The sequence below is a fragment of the Erithacus rubecula genome (assembly GCF_903797595.1).
Source record: "Erithacus rubecula genome assembly, chromosome: 3".
NCBI classification, from domain to species: domain Eukaryota; kingdom Metazoa; phylum Chordata; class Aves; order Passeriformes; family Muscicapidae; genus Erithacus; species Erithacus rubecula.
In genome coordinates this window covers 113118631-113144039 of record NC_136689.1, presented here as the reverse complement: position 1 = coordinate 113144039, position 25409 = coordinate 113118631, and the positions used below count along the sequence as shown (strand labels likewise).

The 25409-nt window shown below is 36.9% G+C and overlaps 1 protein-coding gene across 3 annotated transcripts in view; it reads right to left on the bottom strand.

The window, feature by feature from the left end:
- Nucleotides 1-25409, bottom strand: part of NKAIN3 (sodium/potassium transporting ATPase interacting 3) — a 347132-nt gene that overhangs the window by 86976 nt on the left and 234747 nt on the right. The window lies entirely within an intron of this gene.

Sequence of the window (25409 nt, the reverse complement as noted above, 5' to 3'; positions counted from 1 at the left end):
AATGAGAGTTGAGTTATATTGATACTTTAAATAATTCATTCAGATTTATGTTTCTGTGTTCCCATTCTGAGCTCCAAGTAAAAAAAAGTCTGTAAAATTGTCAGCTATATACCCACAAAATACGCCTGACTTCCACACATGATACTTTGTAAGCACTGCCATGGCACCAATTTTCTCTTTGCATCCCACAAATATGTCCTGTCTGTGGCCATTTACTTCCACTGTGACCAAAGGGAAATTTGGTCAAGATTCCAGTTGCAGAAGTAGTTAATTTGTTATTTTCCTTTGTTAATTGCCTTTATTCTGGCCACACCAGAAAATTAGCAAGGGAATCAAATCCTGACATCCTATCTATATCCTAGTTATCAGTAAGAAATCTGCCTTTGTGATCAGCAGGTTTTTTCTTCACAAATTTTTTACCCTTTAAATATAGAGTTGCTAGATTTTCAGATGCATTATTTTGAGTTGACGAGGCATTTGTCTTTTGACTTTGCATGTCAATCCTTGATACTGGTTTAGAAAATTTTCAGCTGCAACATGAAAACAACTTGTGAAATAAGAAGCTGACAGACAACTCAGTTTAATGAAAACATAATCATAAACATAGAGTCACAGGAAACAGCCGGGCCTTTCTTTGCACAACAATGCCAGAGATTGCAGTGTTATCAAGTGCTTTTAAAAACTGTCAACTCTAAGAAATACCAGTTGTCAAGCAACACACACATATCCAATCTAGCCTATTTCAGACACCCTTTGAAGGGCTTGGGAAGGAATATGGATTGGTGGGTTAGTGTGTACCAAATATTGTGAAGTAACACTTTGTTATCACAACTATGGAATAACTTGTGATGTCCATGGTGTTGGTGTTGGTGTCACAGCTTCCTTTGCTCTTGAGAGTTTATTTATCCTTTATTTTTTTTTCATGTTTTTAACAGTATATCCTATTACTGTGTGCATACATGAATAGTTCAAGGCCAATGACAAAATTCCATAGGGAAACAGCTTGAAGAATTTTGCCAACACATACAAAATCTAAGATTTTGGCATGTGAACAGTACAAACCCCTTATAAATAGCATCTTTCATTTCTGGAACACTGTTATGTGTGGCTCTTGATGTGATTACAAAGTTGATGGTCATGTTTTAAGGCTGCTGGTGATTCAGGTAAGAAGGAAACAGCCAAAAAACCCAAACAAACAAAAAAAACCTCCACAAAAAGTCATCACAGGAACTTGCTACCTTTTAAAAATTAAATTCTTATTCATAAATTCTGGACAAAGTCTAAAAGAGGAGATTTTCACAATTACTTTTCCCTTTGTGTCTTGCATCCTGAGCTCTCAAAGCAAGTAAAAGCAGATAATGATGGCCCAGCAAGGATCAGTTTTAGAAATGTAAACAAAACCACTTGGTGCATTAGCTTGACCTCTGAAATATCACTTCATAAAATGGCAGCCATAACTGTTCAAGCTGATAAATGTTAAGCTGCCAATCAATAAAAAAGAAGCCTGACAACAGGAAAAATCAATTTTTGCTTTTTTTTTTTTTTTAGCAGCTGAAACACTTCTCTCTAACTACTTGGAGATTCTTAATCTGTAAAGTGAGTCAAATGCAACAAGCGTTAAAAAAAAATTAACCTGTATCTTTATAGTTATTTACAGAGCCATAGAAAATTCAAAGTCTCTTTGCTGGGATGTACAGGTTTTAAATATCAGTGAACTCCTGAGAGTGTTTTGGTATTTGTAAATTCACAGCTTGGAAACCCTGAGCATGCTGGAAAAGCTGCTGCCCAAGTGGCTTATTTTCAGTTCTACATTTAATGAAAGTTAAGAATTTTCAGAAAGTACAAGCAGATGCCTGAAGTTTTTCAATAGATCATTTACCATCTTCCAATTTTCATATTAAAAAAAAATTATATAAAATGTTTAATCATCAGCAAGTAACAATTCAAATGGTTATTGCTTAGAAAAAATGTTGCTTCAAGGCAATTTAAGGCTCTGTACAAGAGAAACCAAGTTGTCCTTCCAACTAACCCAGCTGGCATTTATTTAACAGTTGAAATTTCAATCATGGATGGAAATTGCTCTCTTCTGAGCATATATCTTGACCTTAATTCCATACACCAGCAGATAAACTATACTTCCTCAGCAGATGACCTCTCAGACAGACACCATGAACAGAGAGGGGGCAGATCACAGGTAACAGGTTTTCCAGGAAAATGGTGAGACTTGGGAAAGCGACACAGGGAAGTGAAATCCCCTCTCCTACTCCTCCTTTCTTTAGTCAGCATTAAAGCAATGCTCCAATCTACGATAAGAAGTTTACTCCTGAATATAGGAACAGCCCCATAATCATACTTCACTGATGTAGAGTCCCACTTAACTGCCTACAGCTTTTTAAGCCTTTAAACTACACATAGGATTTGTGTTGGCTGTCAGCCCAGGGATTAATTTTGATTACTATTGGAAATCATTGCTATGGCAGATACATTCTTTTAAGGTGAGATGTAATCCCTGTGAGTCTGAGTAATTCTGTTTCTAAGTGCTTGGAGATAATGTTTAATTTCATTATGTTTGCTTAAATTCTACATGTGGTTTCAAGTGGATGTTTTCTGTTGGGCAGGGCTTTGAGCAACCTGATCTAATGATGTCCCTGCCCATAGCAGGGAGGTTGGTCTGGATGATCTTTGAAAGTGCCTTCTGATTCAAAGCATCCTATCATTTTTTTGATTCAATTTTTAGGTGGTGAATCTAGGTAAAATTTAACAAATCATAGCATGAGATGGCTTATTTTAAAACTACAGAGTAATAACAGGTATGATGTTCTTTTCATTTATTTGTGCAAAATTTACACACAGTGTCTATAACAACAACACAAAAAATAATGAGAAATCAGAATCACCTAAAATCACTAGTTTTAAAGAAAATAAACAGAAAACACTGAAACTCCAGGGAGAAAACCCAATGTACTGAGATTGCCTTGCATAACAAACAAATATTATGCTGTGGCATGATTACCACCACAGATATCAGTGTATGCTTCTGCTTTATGACATGTTATTTTATATTTCTTTTGTTCTTTGCTAATATTTAAAAATACACTCTTATGAAAAGTACAACAAAAACAGTGAGCTGAGCAGGATGGAGAAAAAGCACTTTTTTCAGAAAACAGCAGTCAACACTTGAAATTTTATAGAAAAGTGAAAGAGCACAAAGGCCTGGCAAAGCATAATGTTAGAGATCTTGACTTTATTGTTGCTTCTGTGGTATCTAACCCTTCCTGACACTTGTTATTTTATTGATACATACTATATTGCTTATTACAAATGGACATTAGGCTGAGGCATTAAATATTCCCATTCCATTTTCTAAGCGTAACAAGAATGCTCTGTTCTAACTTGCTACACATACTTTGTCTAAGCAGTGAGTAGAAAAGATTTTCAAACACTTACTCAACAGGTAATAGAAGTTTATATGCATAATGCTAGAAAAGGAATTCCCTACACCCAACTTGTTCACTACTGCTGAACAGTTTTGAAAGCCTGGGCAGACAATACTGAAGAAGACTGAGGCCATTTCCCATTTCCAAATGGGGAAACTGTCACTAACTCCCACATTGTCTTTATTGGGATGACAATTTTTGACTATTGACTAATTTTTTCCTGCTTGTTTTTGATTTAAACTCTTGCCTCAATGTTACACTGATGGCTGTTACCTATTTGTTGAGCTAGAAGCTGAAGGTAGCCCACTCAGTAATTGTGGTAACCCACTCAACAGCTAATGGGATAGGACAATGAACAATGCTGATTACAGGCTGCTCAAGATAATAATACAATCAGCATCCTCACCTCATCCTGAGCACTTTGGAGAATAAATGACATGAAGAACACTCTTAAATTGAAGTTGGCTCTTATGGGTTGTCTCTGTTTGGGCTATTCATTTGTGTGAACTGGATATCACACTAGACATAGCAAATTCATCTCTGTGCAATGCACACTACACCGGAGGAAACATGATACATCTGAATTAATTACCACGAAAAAAGAAAATTCACAGTATCAAAATCTTCAGAGATAGACAATGAGGGAACTCCAGCATCATGGGCTGGGAATGGTTAAAAGAGGTACAGACGTGAAGTATTTTTGGTTGGTGTGATTAGAGGCTCGTGGTTCCCACTTAAAGAGATTAAAGATTCACAGACTGTAATCATGGCATCAGACCATGGCTAAAGGGAAAGATTTCCATATCAAGGATAATTACTGTTAGAAAGTTACATTGATTTACTCTATTTTTTTTCCAAATCTATCTACACTACAATATGTTTTAACCAAAAGGTATCCCCCACATCTGCAGCCCTCAAAAAAAAAAAAAAAAAAAAAGTAGTATGAGTTAATCTTAGCAAGTACTGGCTTCTTCTTTTACTGGTTTTATTCCTTGAGCTATAGAAATTGTCAGATTTGTTGTTGCCAGATTTATTTTATTTTATTTTATTTTATTTTATTTTATTTTGAACATAATACTTATGGAAATTCATTTGGCAGATGATTTACCTATGTTATAAAAATAGTTTCTTCGCATTGTTTCATTTGCTACAAGCTCAGGGATGTGTATACTCCTTTGCAAAGCAAGCAATTTTAAAATTAGATTTACCAAATTTACTAGAAAAGTGAAATGCAGTGGAATGTCTTTAGGAAGCCACAAAGCAAGAAGTCAACAAGAGAAGCATGCTGCTGTCTTCATGCAGTCTTAGTATCAGTTGCAAGAAGAAACTAGGAGTACTAGCAAGGGGCTGTTTTTGAAACTTGTTGCCCCTGAAGATGAGCTCTGACCTTTGGCAATATTCAGATCCATGCTCAAATCCCAGCTCCACATCTTTTCCTTGTTCAACCTCCCTTTTGGGGCAGACTCTCTGTCTGAGAAACAGCCCAGAGAGATAACAGATCATGGCAGGGAAAAGCTCCAACACACAAGGAAAAAGCAGCTGAGACAGGGTGATTGGATCAATGTGAGTCTTAGCATTTGTCATAGGAATTTCAACATGAGCACAAAGAAGTCACAGTGCCCAGAAAAGCTGTTGTGCTCCAGTGGAGTCTTTGACATGTGATTTAGCTGAGCACTTAGTCTGAAAATTCCTCTCACCTATTCCCTCTGATGATCCAGAGGTATGTAAGAGCAGATTTGGAGTGATGCCAAACTCTGAGCACTGCTTTGAAGACTGGGAATATGACAAGGGTTTGTATAAAGCCAAGGGTCTGTGCAGATTGCTGTCCCCCTCACTCAAGCCATTTCTGATTTTTGCTGAAATGAAGAAGCAAGGCAGGACCAAAATGTAACACAATGAAAAATTAGAAACATCTTTGGCAAGCCATATACAGCCATCTATACCAATAATGTGGAAAACACCTCAGGCCAGACAAATGGGAAAGATTAAAAAAGGCTTGAAACACCTTAGTGTATAAAAATGGGAAAACACTACAATTATGGGCTACAAAAATTTCTGTCCAAAAGGTTTATAATCTACAAGCATTTGACAAAGGACTTTATAGCATAAAACAATTTCAAGACTTAGCAAGAACATTTTAACTTTGTTGTTGTTGCTGGTCTTGAGCAAAATTGCTGAGATCCCTATGGAGTCATTCATACGTTTGAAATATCACAAAATTTAAATTTGTTGCCTCAAAAATAAGCTGCCACAACTCTTTTCCACACTATTTCATATGATATACAATATTTCTTATTACATTATTCTTATTAATATTTTGTTAATCTTATTAATATTTTTATTAAAGCAGACAGGATCAGACTCATATGCCTAAGTACTTCACCATGTTTACAGTCTCTAAACATTCAGAAAATACACTGCTTAATGAAATGGAGAAGACTTGCAGTTTTGATGGGAACTAAATATCTACAGTTAAAAAGGAGAGGTCTGGCCTGGGTTGATCATACTAAAATAATTAATTCTTTATAGCCCTTTGTCTTGTGCCACAGATACCCTAATATCACAAACCTTGCATGGAGTTTTAGTTCTAACACCACTAGGAAATGCATGGAAATAGAGGACACAGTTTTTGCCAAAATGCCACATAATCCCTTATGAGGAACAGATGCAATGTAGCCTCTAGTCAAAACAGGATTTAATTTTGTTATTATCCAAATAACCATATTTTGTTCACAGTGGTTGTGAACAAAGACAAAGCACAGGGATAAAGGCATGATTAAGAATATAATGCTGTAATGATAGTACAGTTAATTTTAATATTTCCCTTCATTTCTGGTGGGTCCTGTTCTTTGTCCATCTCAAGTGTAGGAATACCATAACATCTCCTGCTATGCAAGGGGATAAATTCTAAGTTGGAAATAAACACATGAGAGCCTGGGTCCTAAATTTAAAGGTTTGTACCAGACTCTGACGACACTAAAAAGCACCATAAAAAGTCTTTTGAAAACTCACTTGAATTAAAATTTCTGACAAGGAAAGTAGCTCCTTGTTTTAAGTCTAGCCAGAAAGCTCCTACCTGCATCCAGGAACTCTTTTAAAGATTAATAGGCCAGTTTAAGCAGCTGCTGTTGTGTTCTCTGCTTTGCTTGCTCAAAGCAATGCAATTGTTCATGATATTGCCAACTCTTGTTTTATGACACGTCTGGTTATGTTCAGCATTTTTGCTAAAGCCTTCATTCCCAGGGACATGAAATTACAATAGGAAGTTTGTCTTGTTATGAGAAAGTGAGCTGAAGAGGAAAATTTCAAAACTCATGAGCTCTGCTGCTGGGCACTTCCACTCTGTGCTGTGATTTGCACTGTTTGCTATTTTTCTTAAAGCTGGGTCCTGAAGTCTGGAAGAAAGGTTTCTGTATCTCAAGTTCAGATCACAGCTAACCAGGGCATCACATGCCATCTTGGGCATCACATCTTGGACAATCATGGATCCATCAGGGGACAGGAAAGGTCCAACTGGTTTTTAATGTTTCAACAAAGACAATGACCCAAGTGCACCCTAATAGCTTAAAAGAGGCAGTAAGGAATATGAATATATAAATTAAACTCCATGATTCATGGAAATTTTGTAAGATACAATTTTTTGTTTCAGAGTGTGTGCAAAAAACAAGGAGTAAGATGTGCTAATTCACTCTGTCTTCTGAATGAACTCTGTATAGCTCATTGGATAAGCTGCCTGCCACTAAGAGACTGCCAAGAACTGAGAACACACACCAGCAAACCTCTTCTGAAGACTCAGAATGCAAAATGAGACAAGAAGCAATAAGCAGCAGAAGTTGAGCTGCGAGGGGTTTGTTTTCATACTTGCTTTCATTTCAAAGAAGCAAAAGATGCTCCCAGAAAAATATCTTTCCTCACTACACTTTCGTTTCTGTATTTCTTCTCTGTGATATTAGATAATATTTCTGCCAGTCCCTCAATTTTGTGGTGCTGTTTGCCAATGACCTTGGCTTTAGCAGAGCAATCCTTTAATCACAGGCTTCATTTGCATTCTGCTGAAGCAATGACAGTCTCCAAAAGGAATTTGATAGCATTTATTTTTAAACAGAGAGACAGTCCCTAAAGAAACCTTAAGGTCAGATGATGAAATTTGAAATCCTCCCTTTTCCAGCAGAAGTGAAGTACCTATGGCTATGGAAAAGAGAATCTGCTGCAGCAGGTTTCAGTTAGTACAATTCATTTGATTATTCATTGCACATTTACTACAGGCATGAGTGGACATTTTAGGTTCCTTGAAACAGTTTATACATTTATGTAAATATATAAATATATGCATAGAGTCTATTTTATTTATGTACACATGGTATGCATATATTTATATATTCATATTTATCTGTACAAATTAATGACTCAACAGTGCTTTCCACTGAACAAATGCCAACTGTGGTCAAAGAAGGCAGCATTACCAATCTCCTCCAGCAGTGCATTGTGCCCTGATCTTAATCAGATTAATTTAATTTGGGGCCCAATCCACCCCAAAACTCAATAACTCTCACAGACATTCACACAAAAAGGCGTTTTTATTTGTTCTCTCAGGAATTTTCAGCTTTTCAAGGGACTAATTCAAAACAAGGATTCTTTTTTCTTCTCTGACATCCCCTCTCTATGGGCAAGTCTATAATCATAACAATCAAATTTCTCAAATTATTTTGACAAGATTAATCAAAAGAATTTGACAGTGTCCAGTAACTTTTGAAAATTTGAAGTTTGCCATGTCAAAGAAAATCCATGAGGTGCTAAGACTAATTTTTAACTTTTTAGATTTTTTTAATTTTGAAGAAATTTCTCGCAGAAGCTGCTTTAATCAATGCAGTTGACTATGATCCCCAGAAATATATTTTTAATTCAAGAGGCAACTATAAAAGTCACTGTTAATAGCAAGTCTAGGTGGATTACTTAATGGTCCTGTTAACAGATGTTATATAAATCTGGTCACTTTAAGAGATGCTTAAAGTCAGAGGGAAGCCTAATGATCCATTCACTCTTTAATGTCATGGACTTGTCTGCAATCCTTCATTATGCAAGTTTTAATATATCCCCTCTAATAAGTAAGAACAAAATGAGACCACGACAAAGATAAAAGAACATACTAATATTTGAAATGATTGCTTTATTTCACTCTCAAATTTGAAATAATATTGACAGGCAAAGAGAGAAAGATGAGCAGTTTTTAGACAGAAGGTAGACTTTTGAATGACAGCAGGACACAATGGGAAAAGGACAAATAATATTAACATCAGTTTATGTATTTACAGAAAACAAAATCAAGACTACTATATAAAGACTTTCCACAAACATGCATATATAAAGAATTTTCAGTTTGCCTGAGGAAGGCAAGAATCAAAATTTTGTCAATATCAGGCATTTTTTCTGCAAGCTGATGAGCATCTACAAATTCCAATACATTTTGGAAATAATTAAAATTTACTATATATAATAATAATTACTAGTTTTTCACTTTGTAAGTGTTCCTGTTTTTTAAACTGTTTTTGGGAGCAGTGATAAAGGATGTCAGTGTGACTCCAGGAAACAGCTGAAAGTCTGGGAAGCCTACAAAGCTAGAGTTGATTTGACAAGCATGCACATGTTTTATTTAATTTCAACAAGCATCCCATTGACATATGGGATCTACATATATTTGCTGGATTAGGGACAGTAAGAAAAGCAATAGGAAATACACAAGAGGAAAAGAAAGATATGAACATGTGGGCATATTTTTACAGGCCTAATTATGTATTTCTTGGAGATAATACAGAATTTCTTTTCAGTATATTTTATATATAGGGCTGTGTGGCACACTGAGGCATAGAGGAAGGTTTTCTTGAACAAATGCAGCATATTTTGCTATAAAACTCTAGCTAAGTCTCTGAAAACTATCCACAGGTAACTGTAGTGGATTTTAGAATTTCAGGTGCAACTGATACTGGTTTAAGAATATTCCTTTAAAGGAGAATTTCCCATCCAATCTCTGGGTAAGGAATATGAACAGAGTAAATGTTGTTTACATTCACTTTATTCCTCATATGTAGTCAGCTAATGTCTGTGTGCTTGTGCTGGTTTTGAATTGGATAAAATTAATTTTCTTAATTAATGCCAGGGTAGCTGGTATGGGGCTTTGTTTTGGATTTATGCTGAAAACAGTGTTGATTACACAGTGTGCTGGCTTGAAAGCAAATCAGTGGGAGATCCCAGGTCAAATTTACAGTTTAATAGGAAAATTAAAATAAAATGCAGTAATACAAAACCACTGACAGTCAGACTACCAGCTGACACCTCATCAGTCAGGGTGTTGGTGGCAGTCCCATTAAATGGTGGCTGCATCCTCCTGGAGTGACAGATGTGGTTCTGTTCAAGCAGTGATCCTGTAGAAGGGTGCAGGTTACCTCTGAAGGTCCAGTGGTGGTGTAGATAGATCTGGTCTTCCTCTAGAAATCCAGTGGAAAAAGGTTGGGTGTGGTGTTCCAAACCCAAATTCCAGGGAATGCTTGGCTCCTCCCCCTAGGTGGAACATCTCCCAGTGAGATTATGTAATTTTATCAGTCATACAGTGGGACTCAATAGCCCATTAACAGAAGATATCTCCCTGGAGGAGGGATGGGGATCACTGCCCCACCTGGTTTTAACAGCTGGCAATAGAATACACTCTTCTTGTTACTTGCATTGCAACCTGAGATACACAGGAATATTTTTGTTATTGCTGAGTTACTTCTGCTCCTCACCCTGCCCCACCAGTGAGCAGGCTGGGGGCTAGAGCTGGCAGGGGATACAATCAGGACAGCTGAAGCAGCTGTGTGGGGTTCAGCTGCTCACTGGAGCAATAAAGTTCCATGGCAGTGCTAAACAGCAAAGAGAAGGACAAATTCAGTGATAAACTTGTCTTGGGGAGACGGTAGATATGAGAAATCAGGGAAATTTAAAGATGTGGAGATATTAAGAAGGATGGAAGAAAGTTTCCTGCCTTTGATTGCTCCCTGGCCCTTGCAGACTCTCCCACTGCTATTCCTTCACTAATTACCTCTTCTCAGAGCCACAGACTGTGCAAGAGTTTTGCTCCTTAAAGCTCTGCTGAGAGCTGTGTGGATGAGAGGGGATGGGTCAGCTTTAATTGCACCCTGGCTGGGCACAGGCTGCCTGGCTGTGGGCATCAAAGCACTGCCAGCTCAGGTGAAGGCTTCTGTGGGGAAGAACAGAAATCAGCCCTGCCAGGAATTCTGCTCAGTGCATTTGGATGTTGTCTAACATGGGCAGAGGTCAGGAAACACGATGGGAAAACCTCACTAAATGCCAGCCCCTCTTGGTACTTCTAGGTAATGCTCATGTCTTCACATCTAAAGCATTGCAAGTCTTAACACCCACATGCTTGCTTTAAAATGCAAATTGCATAGTAGTGATGGGTTCAATCAGCCACTGGCAATGCAGAGCCTCAGGACTTCAGACAGCTTTGGACTGGATCCCTTTAAACATAACAGTGGGACAGGGAAGCACACACACCACTAAACCAAAGGGATTTGAGATGACAGCACAGCTACAGGGGCACATCAACCTGCACACCTAGAAAACAGATACACCTTCACTGCCCTCCACTGAACTGTCCTGTATGGCATCAAAAGAGATTTTGCCAGCTTGCTATGTCCTTTTTAAAAAATACAACTCCTCATGCAAACACACGGAGGGCATTAAAAATTCATACATTCATTGTAACCAGGCAGGTCTTTGCACAGGTGGCAGAATGTTGTGGGGAGAGAGCATTTAGCTTTGCAAGTTGGAAAACAAGGTAAACACAGGCAGATATCTTAATTTGGCAATCCTTTTAAAAGCTGTATCTGTTATTTATGATTTTTTTCCCTTTTCAACAAGAAAAGTTAATACTATGCAGTAAAGACTTATGACCTGAATATGAAAAAGTAAAATATCCAAATGGAAGAACACTCCACCCCCAAAAAAGTCCTCACTGTTCTGTTCACATTGTTCTGTTGAATTTTAAATGCATTCGAAATGAAGCAATTTTTCAGCTGAAAATGCACTTCCAAAGTAAAAGTACTAAACCCCAGTAATTAAAAGACCATATGTCTCAAAGTTTTTCTCTGAATAGGCCAGCTTTCTACAAAACACCTTATTTCTCAGAAGGCAAACAATTTGTTTTCCCTGAGATAAAAGCCATAAAAGCCGACAAACTTTATATAGGAATCTGTCAAATAAATTCTTTGGAGTCCTGTTAGTAAAACAAAAAGGAGGAAACATCTCTAAATAAAGGAGTTTCCTTACACTCACTTTAAATGCTGTCACAGATGATTCTTTGGACAATCTTTAATCTCCAAAAGCTTTCCTTGTGTCGATTTTACTAACTCACGAATGAAAAAAGAAATAAATTACAAAATCCATACTGAACAAAAATTTCCTATTAATACAGTATCAGAAAATCACAGAGAAGATAAACACACATTGTGACAGCCAAAGACTGGTCACAGAGAGGTACTTTTTCAGCTAAATTATTATGATTAAATTGTCATGACTTTCACCAGCATAGAAAGAATTAATAATGTTATAAAGGCATTTTAACCACCCTTCTTATTGTGCTACAGTATGGAGAATAAACCATAACAAGATGAGGAGGCTTTGTAATTCACAGGCATAATAATGACCAGTTGTGACTATATCATTTCAATAATTAAATTAAATTAAATGTAACCCCTAACTCTTCTAGTAGTATTGTTATTTACCCCAAACCTTTACTCCCTGTAAAATATAAGAGAAAATTGCAATTGCAGAGATTAGAACTGGCCATTCACTGATGTAATGACTGAAGAATCCTTCTGCATATGGTACTTACAGACAATCTTTAAGAAAATGAGAAAGTCTGTTTCATCTGTACCTAACAGCTTCACCAGTAATTTACTAAATTCTGACAGTGATGTGTCAAGTTTTTGGAAATACTAAACAAATGACCACAGTTCATGTGTAGAGCAACTCAACATATAATGTGCAGATGTGTGTGCAAGGTCAACTGAGTGCATTCCTAGAGGGAAATGTTGGACCTATCTGTTTTGAATGGCCAATACTCACAGGTGTATAAAAAATAAGGCATGCTTGTTAGTCTCACCCTATCTGGCTTTCATTTGGTTTCCTAAAGAAAGAGCACTCACAGCATCTCAGTACACACCAATTTCTGTCTCTCCATCCTTTGGGGCATTTTAGCAGCTATGCAAATGTCTCACATATATTAACTTAACCTCAAGATTTCATTAAAATAAGAAACCAGGAAGAGAATAAGAACCCTAGGGAAAGTTTGTCTTTTTTCTGATAACAGAGAAATCATAAGAGAAATTTATGTCCATGCTTAAGTATAAAATGTGGCACAACTACTTCTGCTGCTTCTACAACCACTTACAGTTCATATTTACTGGGGTTTCAACAATGTTACAATTGAATGTTTTCAAGCAATTAAATTACTAGCTTTTTGGGGGAGAATAGCCACCAGAAATTGTCAAGTTATCAAACTACCAAAATACATTATGTAGCCATTAAAGGTAAAAAGAAACTTTAAAAAGCTTGCTCAAAGGGCATGGAGAGGCACAGGCTGACCTTTTCCTGCCTGCTGCATTCAGGCAGGATGTCTAGGGGTGCTGGATGTAGAAAATTCTGTAAGAGCAAGCAAAGCTGAAACAAAACAGATAGATTGTGTCAGGCGAGAGGTTCAAAATCCCAAAAACTACTCATGGTTGATCAAGACCATGAGAAGAAGCAGGTCATCCTGGCAGGCCTAGGTTGCTACAAGAAGGATAAGTTAAGCCATTGAGTTTTATGGGTACAGAAGAATGTCTGAAAACTGGATGAAGAAGAATCCCACAAATGGTTAGATAAGCTGTGTTGAAAAGTTACAAAGGGTCTTCTCCTGTGTATATATTCCCAACCAAGACAGATTGGTAATTTCAATTTCTCTTTTTGATACCTTAAGACAAATGGAAAAAGCAACAGAAGAACAATCTAGAGTTTGGAAGGAAACATAGTTGAAAAAAAAACAAGAAGGCTATGAATAGACAATCAGATGCAAACAGGTGTTCTAATGAAGAGAGTAGAGGAAGCTAGGAAATTCACTCCCAAACCTGCTATTCTAAAGAGTATATGACTTCAATTTGAGATGTGGAACTGAAAAAAAAATCACAGTAGGAGGAAAAACAAGCAGTTGTAGGTTGGGGAAGTATAGAGCAAGGGCTTTAAAAAGCTTGGACAATAATCCACCAGGTTCCTGGACTGTCATGGTCATGGGGAACTGATGGATGAGAAATGAGAGAATGCATGCAAGACAGCAGAAGTGTTTAGGATTTACCTTGTTGAGGTCTACTTATCAGCAAACATCACTTCTGAGACACTTTGAAGCAGGGAAGTCATCAGAAGAGAGTTTCCACTTTAACTCTTGTAATACTCACTTTTAGTATAATTTTCTTCAATTCCCCACCATTACTTTTACATCAAGCCACATGTATTATCCTAAAGAAGCCACCTGGGTCTTCTGTGTCATTATATATTTTTTTAGATTTATGTTTTGTTCTAGCTGTTAATTCAGCAAATATGAATAATTTATTATTTTTTGTTCTATTTTCATAATACAGTTTAAATTGCATATTTTGATCTGTATAGAAAACAGCTGCAAAAATTGCATAATCAGATATGGTGAAATGCTGGTCTTCTGCAACCAACATATGTTTCTCTGTTGATTCCACTGGGGCTGAAGTTTAATTCCAGATGCATTAGTTTTGCATCCTATATTGAAACTTTGTCCTCTTCTTCCAGACCCTTCTCATTCCCAACTCAGATGCCCGGCTGGAATGGTTCTCCTATCATAATATTTTCTCCCTTAAATTTTGCCAAGTGCCAAAACTAGGCACTTTTTTTCTGTGCTTTTATAAAACCTAAAGAAGTAAAGAATAAATGAAAATAACTCCAATCTAAAAACCACAGTGTTTAAAAAATATTCTTCTTTAAATAAATCAGAGAATTTTTTTCCTACCACAGTCCAATATGCAGGCTATAAACTAACTATATAGTCATGGAAATTACTGCTACAGAGCACAACATAAGACTGTGGCAGTATGGAACAGTGCCTCCAGAAAAAAAAAAAAAAAAAAAAAAGTCTCTCTAGGATATTTTTTTTCTTCTCCCACTAAATCAGAAAAACTGCTAGAGGAAGTGGTGAATTAAAGGCACTGATGCATCTGCACTGAAGTGAATATGGGAAAGAACATTAAACATGCTAAGAATTTTCCTGTTGGGAATGTAGTAGCTAGGGAAGAACAGCAATCAGGCATGAGACTTTTGTTTGGGAAAGCCAGTAGTAAGAGAATAAGAAACACCAATAGCCATGGATTCTGACAGCATCAGTTGGGTAATTAGTTTCTCTGGCTGCAATATTCTAGGCATTAATACCATTGCCATTTCTGGCCATAGAGTGATTATTAAAAGTGTAAAAATCTCCTGTGACTGAGGTTTAATGTTGCACATTAGACTTCCAGTTAGATAACTACTGCCATCATATTTTACAATATTGTCTATTGCCACTAATAATTCCAGGTGACTGAACTGAAAGATAAAGTGATCCCAATATGATCTCATTAATATTTAATCCCTGCGTGTTCCTAGAAGTCTGTTGTCCTATTTTTTTGCTTTTAGCTTTCAGAATATTATGGTGGATTTTCACTAATTTTTTTGAGAAAAAAATACATGAAATTAGGAAATTGTAAATATCACAAACATTTCTGCTATTTCATTATTTGATTTTTTAACTGTATAAAATACTAAGTCTGAAATCACACTAATGTTGACCAATTAATATAAGGTCATTGCAGCCCTGCTTATTATCTATTGTTTAGGTTCAGTGTTTACATGCATTTTGGCTGTCTAAAAAAAAGAGGAAAGTAGCTTTAATTCAAAGTAGCTCTTACTTTTTTGCCAGGTCCTGATGTCAGACTAATTCAATTCCATCTTTTTGTAACTCCCTATTTCACCAGCCAAAATAATCCTTTGTAATGGAATCTCCTCTACATAGTACACTTCTCTGTACATAATGCACTTCTCAGAGGCTTTTTTATTAAACTCTTAATATTGCAAATAGGTGAGATTGGTGGCACCTATACCATCTGTACTGACAGGAAAATCAGTCAGATTCACAAACAAAATGCTGGAGGCAATGTCATCATTAACACCTCCCTCCTCAATTTAGGCATGTTTTTTTTTCCCCCAGAAGCACAGTATGTAAAATAGATTAGCACTACCAGCCAGGCAGGGAAATATCCTGAGTACCATCAGCAATCACATAATTACTCCCATTGCATTTCCTCTCAGACATCACAGGAAAAGCCTAAACTTTCCATTTTTTAGCATGTGGCCCATTTGCCCAGAGTAAATTTGTGCCACAGCAATGGAAGAGCTTTCTTATTCTTTAAAAATGCTAGATTTCCAAGGAAGGGTTGAAGTGTACTGGAAAAGAGAGTTTGCCTCAGAGCTCTTCTGTGGGTTGTTTATGCTCTCGGTTCATCATCCAGGGTTTTCAGTGCTGCCAGTGATAGTTCAAGAAAGAAAAAAGGGTAAGCACAGCAGCTAATGTTGAGAACCTCATTTTACAATGATTTCTCTGGAAATTTTCCCAGATTCCACATCTGCCCTGGCACAACAGCCTACATTTCAGAAAGTGGGTCTCAGTGAGGATGCAGTGAGAACAACTGCAATTTCTCAAGTGGGTCGGCTGCTTTTCTTCTCTCCATTTGAAATACTGTGCTTGCTACTTATCCTTAGAGAGATAATCAAGCCCAGCTAGACAGTGAGAACAAGAACAATGTACTTTATAAAACCCACAGGCAGGTCCCTTTCCAGCTCCCAGTATTCCAGTTGCAACACCAAGAGCAGAGTACAAATGGAGCCCTATGACAGACAGAGCTCCAAAACAGTTAAGATGCTTTCTTTTTTTATCTCAGTTCTGAAATATTTTTAGATGTTTCCTGTGCTTCTGTCCTTAGTTGTAACACTGAAGCGATAGTTAAAGCTAAGACACAAAAAGTGCAGTCTCTGACATTGGTGTTTTGGATAATTTTTCTGTATTACAAAATAGCAGATTCAATTTTATAGAATCATAGAATGACTTGGGTGGAAAGGAACCTTAAAATATCATCTAGTTCAACCCTCCCTGCCATGGCAACTTCCATTAGACCTGATTGCTTAAACCCTACCCAACCTAGCCTTGAACACTACCAGGAATGAGGCATCCAAAATTTCCCTGGGAAACCTGTTGCTGTGTTTCACCATGTTGTTGTCTGATTAGGAACAGCCAATAATGCAGCAACACAATTCCTCTTCCAAGCATCAAGAAGAGATGATTTATTGAAAAGCATGGCATATATATATAGGATAGATTGTGAAAAACAAAGTAGAAAGACTCATTGGTCAAAGAAGGCAACACCTCTTTGAAAATGTGCTTTCTGCAAAAGTACCACGAGACACTCACATGGCTTGGTGGTCAACACCAGACCTTTATCTGTGTTGTTCTTTCTTCCTTCCCTTGTTTTGTCTCTGAGAAAGATCCCCAGCCTGGGAAAGGTCTGGGCTGAAGCTGAGAAAGACAACAGCTTGGGAAAAATCTGGGCTGAATTTTTCCATGAGCCTTCAGCAGTGTCCACATCACCATCATCATAGTAAAGAATTTCTTTCTAATATATCACCTAAATTTTCTCTCTTCCAGTTTGAAGCCATTCCCCCTTGTCCTATCACTCTATGTAAAAAGTGCTTCTTCAGCTCTCCTGCAGTCCCCTTTATGTCCTGGAATGCTGCTATAAGATATCCCTGGAACCTTCTCTTCTCCAGGCTGAACAATTCCAACTCTCTCTTAGGCAAGGTTCTCCAGACCTCTGAGCATCCTCACAGCCTCCTCTGGACCCAGACAAACAGGTCCATATCCTTGTTATGTTTGGGGTCCTAGAGGTGGACACAGAACTCTGTATGGAGTCTTTTCTCTCCCTCAGAACTTTTAGAATATCTCCATTACTATTGCTCAGCATTTGCAGCCCTAAAATGTTAAAAAAAAAAAAAAAAAAAAAGCTAAATAATCCCATGACTTCATGTAAATCTTTGTATTTATTCCAGATAGCAAAGAGGAATCACAGCATATATGAAGGATTTCTCTTGCTTCTGGCAAAACAAAAAGCAAATGTTCAAGGGTGTTATTTTTCCCAAACTGTCAAACAACAAAAGGATACAAGCTACACAGGCTGACTAGCTATTATTTTGACAGGTTCTTAAATTAAACCATGTAAGTTTGAAAAGAGTGAAAAAGTTAGTTTCCAAGACACTTGCAGTCAATTGTTCCCTCTAAAATCACCTCTGCCTTTTCCTTCTGAGGAGAGTGAGATAAAGAAAATCTTAGTAAGAAAGAAAAAACAGGCAAAATTGTTTCTTTCACAACCCACAGAACATTTAAGGAAATCCTTGTTTATTGAAGAAGGAATTTTTGTATTTTGCAGAGGATTATTTCTTTATGTGTAACACAATGTGAGAGTGGCCTCTCCTTTCTTTATATAGCTAAAGGGGACACTGTGTCCATGGATAGCCCTTCCAGTTTCTAAAAAACCCATACCAAACAGTAAATGCTGCAATGGATCCTGTAAGCCCCCATTTTTTGTCTCATGGCTATTCATCCTATGTAGAAAATAATTTCTGTGTTGGCAATGGGATTTCCTTTGTTCTGCACTCCCATTAAGGCACTGATTTGTGTGTTCCCCAAGGACCAGTGCACATCTTGAGACAATCATGGGCTCAGGTGTGCTGAAAAGGTTATTTAAGAGATCCCAAGGGCAACCACAGTCTCTTCATTCATGTACCTTTTGTCCCTGATAAAGCTTCTGCATCCTCATACAGTAGGGGACATTATTTTTTTGAGAGATTTTATTGAGATCTTCCTCACATGCTGGTTCTGTGCTCTAAATGGCCTATAAGTCAGCTGTAGATTCTAGGTTTCATTCTGATTTCCTTAAAATCTTACAGAAGATGCTCAAATGTCTGTGTTACTGCAAAAGCACATAAACCCAGATCTTAATATGCAAACGAGAAATAGCAAAAACAAGGAAAGCAAAAGCTACCACTAGTTCAAAGGCTAAGAAAGAAAAAAAAAATCAACATTTCTTTACTCAGCAGAAGGAAAACTGACTGCTGATAATATAGACTGGGGACTAGGAAATTATTTGTTAACTGCTGAAAATTGAATTATGGTAGAGGAGCCAATGAAAAAGAGTTACTGTTTGTTAAAGCAATTTCACTTAGTTCAGAGGAAGGTGCAAACAATGAAACTGGGTAGAAGAGAAAAACCAGTTTGAATTGGTGACCTGGGAGAAAGGTGCCCTGTTCCTCATATGACTTGCCACAGAAATGATCAGCTCATATCATAACTGAGCCTTCTCCAATTAGAAGGCAGACTCCAGGATACTGAATTTTGTGACAGCATGCAAGTAATAATTACCATGGCTACTGGAGAGAAGTCCCATCTGATTTCTGGCTTTCCAATTACTTTATATCAAACAAATAGCCATTTTTAAAGATGTAAATTAATATTTAAATGGAAGAATGGACCAACACAGGCTTTCAATATTTTTCCTTGATAATAATCTTTTTGCACTTAAATAAAGAAGTAGATGAAGATTTTTATTGAGGATAACAATTTCTGAGTCATTTAATAGCAAGTAAAATGACAAAGAGTCTTAAGCATCTTAAGAGGCAAGAGAGACAAAAAGAGAATTTTGTCTCTCCTTATCAGTTCATTGGTTTAAGCTTATGCTTAATTTTACCAATTCTTACTACTTATTAGGTGAATCCAATTTGTAGAGTCATGCAGTCCATTCACCTCTTATCTAAAGAATTTCAGTGGCACAGAGTAGGAGTTCTCTTGCAGGGTATTAAAAGGAAACTAATGAATAGGCTCTCAGGAGAAGAGATCAATCTCATTTACCTTCAGTAGGTCTATACTGTCCAAAAAATACCTCATTTTCACCCCATTGTCTTTCCCTCCTGGAAAGTGAGATGTACCTCTAAAGGGCTCTAGGGCTGTTCCTAAAATGGTTACTTAAAAGTAGTGACAGGCCCCTGGAGGATGTCTCTCCTCTTACTGCAGAGGGTGGAAGGAGCCCACATAATCAACCTCGACTGGTTTGAGATGATTAATCCTCCAAAGTGTTTTGAAATGTAAATCAAGACTTTAAATCCAGCAGACAGGATCTGCACTAAATGCATTTACTTAATAAATGTCATTTTTTTCATCATTTTGAGGCACTGATGAGGCTGAATCCATTTATATGTATAAGTTGCTCTCAAATCCTGGAAGATGGTATATAATAAGGTGACTACTTCATATTTTTAAATAACATGTTGAAAAGTTGAAATGTAGTAATTTAAGAAGCAGGCAACAGCTTGGCTTTCTTTAAATGCAGTAATCACACCAATAAATTATATTAGCATTTATTAATAATAATATTTTCCTTTAATAAACTAGTTCATTCCAAGTTGACATTTCTATCTTTTTATTTTAGTGGTGAAAAACTAATCCAATTTCCAGCTATAAATAATGTTATGAGCTAAATAACGTTATGAGTGTGTCAGGTTTTGAAAAATGTTGACAATTAGAGGATTTAGGAGAAGAGAAAGAAAATTATTAAGCAACTGAAAAGGCTGTTCTGAGGACACATTGGAGGAGCTGGACAAGCTTAAACATTTTAAGTACCAGGGACTCCAAAGCAGGACAGTATATTCAGGTGAATAAACTGAACTTGGAGACTTTGCAAGAGCACAATGGGGTCCTAAGAAGAAAGCCAAAGGGTTTTTGGGAGCACAGGAAGAGTAGCTGGACAGCCCCACAAGGCTGCAAGCCCTCCATCTACACTGCTTTCAATAGTAACCACAAAAGATTGGGTTAATTTGCTCCCAGGAGAATAAAATACTGGGAAAACCATGGAAATGTCATGTCGTCTGTAAGAGAAACTTTATAATTCATCTTCACAGAAAAAGGACAAAGACCTTAAATTATGTGATGTCAGAGGATGGCTGTCCATCTGTGGAAGAGGCCAAAGCAGCCCCAGTTTCCAGCCTAGAGCTGGTCCAGCACCAAGTCTCCAGGTGCTTCCAGATTGTTGCACTGGGCTGACATTCCTTTCTTACCCAGCCTCATCTCTGCTGCCTTCCATATACACCTTACTCCTCCTGGTGTATCAGACATTTTAAAACACAAAGTCTCTGGGTTCTAAAATCTCCCCAGAAAGTGCTTCTGAAGGGAATGGTTTACATACCTTCATGTATATTTATACCATATATCAGGGGAAAAAGAGAATTTTTGCATTCTCTCATTTTTACAGTATCTACAAAATAGCCATTTTATAATTGTTTGATTTCTTCCAAACCACAAAATGCGAAAGTAACCTGCAATCCCAAAGTATACATGATCAATGTACTTCCAGAATAGCTTGGCATTTTGTAGCAAATAACTTATGCTGCATTTATCAAACTGAAAAGAACCTCTCCTCAGGGGTGCATAATCCTTTCTCCTCCTTGCCTTATAATAAACTAGATTTATCCTTAACCTTCTCTTCTGTATAGCATTTTGCAGACCTACTACATGTAGGTTTTAAACCAAATCTGCAAAGATACTGCTTTCCAATTTTCTCCAGAAAGCACTCCTAATGCTTTAAGGAAGTCACTTACTACATTTCCTTCTTGTACAGCTTCCAGGCACAGAAACACCCCATTAATCTCCATAAAAGTGAAAAAAAAGAGAAAACTCCCAGTAGCCAATATTTTGTGAGTGTGTCTGTTTTAATAGTTGCAGTTATTCTTGCAAGTAGAGTGCCTGAATTCTGCACTTAATGCCAGCTACAGAATTGTGTTATATATAAAATTACAAACCCAAATAATACTCCAAGCCTTAAGAGCCAGCCATTTTCTCAGTGAATAGAGGGCTGTGGATAATGCTAAGCAATATCAATGACAGTTTATTCAAGTCCAGAGAGGAACTGGACTTCAAAGAATGTTCTACAGAAGATGAATACATGACAGAAAAAGCCCTCAAACACTCCTTTAAGAATAGCACAGAAATAAATTATTCAATAATTCACTACTTTCCTTCACTAACTTATCATCACTTATAGATATAAACTTCCTAAGTGAAATTTGCAGAATGAATAAGGAAAACAACATTAATTTTTCTAATGAGATGCAGTTCTTTTCACCTACATAATTTGAAAGCAAACTGGATCACCAATGCAAGACTGTCCAATAGTAAAACATCAGTTCTACTGCATTCAGAAATAGTCAGAAATATGTGTGCAATCAAATGAAATAAAAATTCATGCTTTCTTTGAACATCATCCAGTCTTATCTGAAGAGGGATAAATACAGACATGAATTTGGCAGAATGACTGCTCCCTCATGGTAAAAAGTCACATTTTCCTAAGATAATAAGGGTAGCAGCAATATTTGTCCTCATGAAAAAGTTGTCTTGGAAGAATAAATGTTAAGAAAAGTAATTACATCAAGGTAATTGAATTATTCTTGCAAAGATGCAAGTTTCAAGAACAGTTCAGAGAAAAGTTCTCATGCACACATGAAAAGAAAGATAGGATGTAAGGTTATGTTCAGTCTATTGAATCCAGCTCATGGGTATGAAATTGAAATGCAATAGCTATGAAATTGTTTGAGATTAAGTGGCATATATGGTCAGAAGAATAGTGTATTTGATTTCTCTACCACATTTCTCTACCAGGCTCAAGCCAAATCCAGAAATAAATGTGATGCCTTCCTCCTATGATTTATTTAAAAAGATCAAAATCGTAACAATTTTCCAAATAAAACAACGACAACAAAAATAATTCTTGGTCAATTACAGGAGACATCTCATACACTCCAGTCTGAGTGTATACCACAGTTTTGAGTTTGCTGGCTTTTCCTGGCAGCAGCATCTGTGTTGATGCTGCTCTTAGTAGAGAGGCACAAACTGATGTAGCACCCCTATGAATACTAAATCCTTCAATAATTTAATGAACAAAATAGGAAAGTTACACATTGAGCACTTATATATGTCCTCTTTCTTGATGGTCAGTAGTGAAGCAAAACCTCTCTGAGAAAGATGGATTGGAACTTTCCTATGATTATATCCAGGATGAGAATTTGACTTCATAGCTACATTTAAAAAAAAACTCTGGAAAACCTCTGTTGCCTTGTCATCAAACTTAACTTTGTACAAAACCCATAAATAACACTGTCTCTTTCCATGTGGATGCAAACGGGATGATCATTGCATCAACTGCAACATACAATACCTGCTTTTAAGAAAAAACTTCTGCTGCACCAGCAGGAATTTTGAAATAAAGGCAAAGAAACTCTGACATCAAACCTCAACTGAAATGTCCTTTATCTCCATATAAATAAATACAGTGCAACTCCTTTTAGATGACAAACGACTGAATGGGTACAATGGCTATAAAGTGTTGTCAGCAGACTTGTGTTCTCAGATGCACAAAGTGATGAAAAATGCCATCCCCAAGTAATCAGGTATATTTTGAAGCTACCAGTAGCATCTTTATATAATCAACACCGGCAGAGATGACATTTATGTAAATTACTTTCTAAATGGCTATTGCAATAAGTAACTGCTGTACTAAATTTCAGAGAAATTATGGCTTTAATTTACAGCACTTGGGAGATTTTTTTCCTGTCTATTTTTTTCAAGGCGTGCATAAACATGAAAAGAAAAATCTCCTGTAATTCTATGAGAAATGTTTTATACATCCCAGAGAAATTTACCATTTCTGAAGAACATTTGTCAGGAACATATGAAATAAGGCAGTTTTTTAGTGATTAACTATCACACAACTTGCAGACTTTCAATCCCATGAAAACGGTGACTTTTAGAACACAGAAGAAAAAAGAGGTATAATTATGTACCACTAAGAGTACTGTGTAATGAGTTTTTATGGCATAATTAAGGTAGAGAAATTATTGTATAGAAAAATTATTGTCTGAAAAATTATTGCATAGAAAAATAAGAGCTGACAGGCAGTGAGGCTGCACATTTAGGATGTGCCTCAGTGTTAATGTCAGATGAAAGGCTAAAGAGTAAATAATTTCTCCTCCTGGAAAGATACACTGCCATAGTGCTGTTTCTGATATGAGATAGGATTTAATTAAATGAGGGACACCATATTCAAGTGTCATTGCCAAGACTATGACTTTTAATATCATTGCAAGTACCAAAGAACTTTGTGAGGGACAAATATACCAGAGGTTTCACAGAGAGAATCATAGAGAGAGGGGCATGCAAAGTTCTTTTTGAGCACCTTAGGCTGGATCTCAGTCTGATCTTAATCCTTCATTTCATGACTAAATAACTCCTCTTTATTAGGAGTTATTCTTAAACATGGAAAGCATTCTGTAACACTGAAAAATTTGGCTGATGGATGAAGAAGGAGTGATTCTAAGTCATTCAGATTCCCTCTTGTGACTCTAACATCTCATGACTAAAAGAATAAGAAAAAAGTTAACTAAAAAAGAATTTTCCAATTTTCCAGATTAACTTTCTGAACCATGGGCAACTACACACCAGATTTTTTAGTTCTGAAAAGTCCACATTGTTGTCTTTCAACTGATTTCTGTATCTATCCATAAAACCCTTCCCAGAGCTTTGTAGAAAATGTAAGACCTGCAGCAGAAAAGACCAAAACTGATAAAAACATAAATTAGTTATTCTGAGTTCATCATGGCACTGATGTGATTGACTATACAGATCTACTCCAAGAAATTGCCTTGTATCCAGATTCCTTCATCTTGTGCATTCATGGGGGATTTCTCAAATCAAAATTAGGAGATCTAATGTCAAATATGCTCCATTCCCCTAGAGCACTTGGGAGGGTCTTGTGGGTTTGCTGGTAATTTTTATAGACTGTGCTATCAGAGCATCTTTCATTGTATACTGGATACATTTTTTCCAATATAGTTCGTACATTTTTTGTTTCTAACATTACATTGGGGAAAACTGTTTGACACTGGATTCATACTGGCAAAGGAAGGATCAAAGCTATGTCCCTGTCATGCCTCCCATTTCTGGAACAGAGATGAAGAATTATAAAGCCAAGAGCAATCTATTTTATTTTATTGTATACATTATGATCTTCCAGCTGGGCTCCTGGCAGGCTCACAGAGTAAACCTCAGCTGGGAGAGATTTGGGGCATCTGTGCCTTATCTCATTTATGTATTTATACCTGCCAAATCTTCCTGAAGGCTCTGACCCCTCCTGAAACACCACCCTTTGCTTGCCACAACAGAAAGATTATTTTCTCTTCCCTCTTGTAGCCACTCAGGTTCACTGGTGAGGTAGCCCAGATCTGAAATTGTTTCACTATCTCAGACAACCGTGGATCTCAGCACTGTTTTCTTTCAGGAACAGCAAAAAAACATTCCAGCTCTTTTTTATAGGAAATGAAATTATCAGTTTGGGAGTATTACAAAGGCTTGTCACTCTGCCCTTTCTGCAATTCCTACAGTTTTCTCTATGTGCAGCATAAAAGATGGAATAACATACAGATATCACTAAGTTTTGAGGCTTAGTGTGCAAAACTGTATTTTTAATAGCTTCAATTGAGAAAGATAAAGCTGTTTTAAAAGTACAGCTGAGTAGGAAAGTGAGGAGGAAGGAAAAATAATTGAAGAGAAAGAACAGCAATGTCACTTCTACTCCATTCACTTGTGCTCTGACTCTTCATAGTAACAGAATCAAATTAGAAGAGGAAATAAATGAGAAATACGGGGGCAAAGGAAGATGATTTGAGGTAGTGGAAGGCTGATGGAATAGGACAGAACGAGGGATAGGGCTGAAGAAAAGGTCATTAGCAAACATG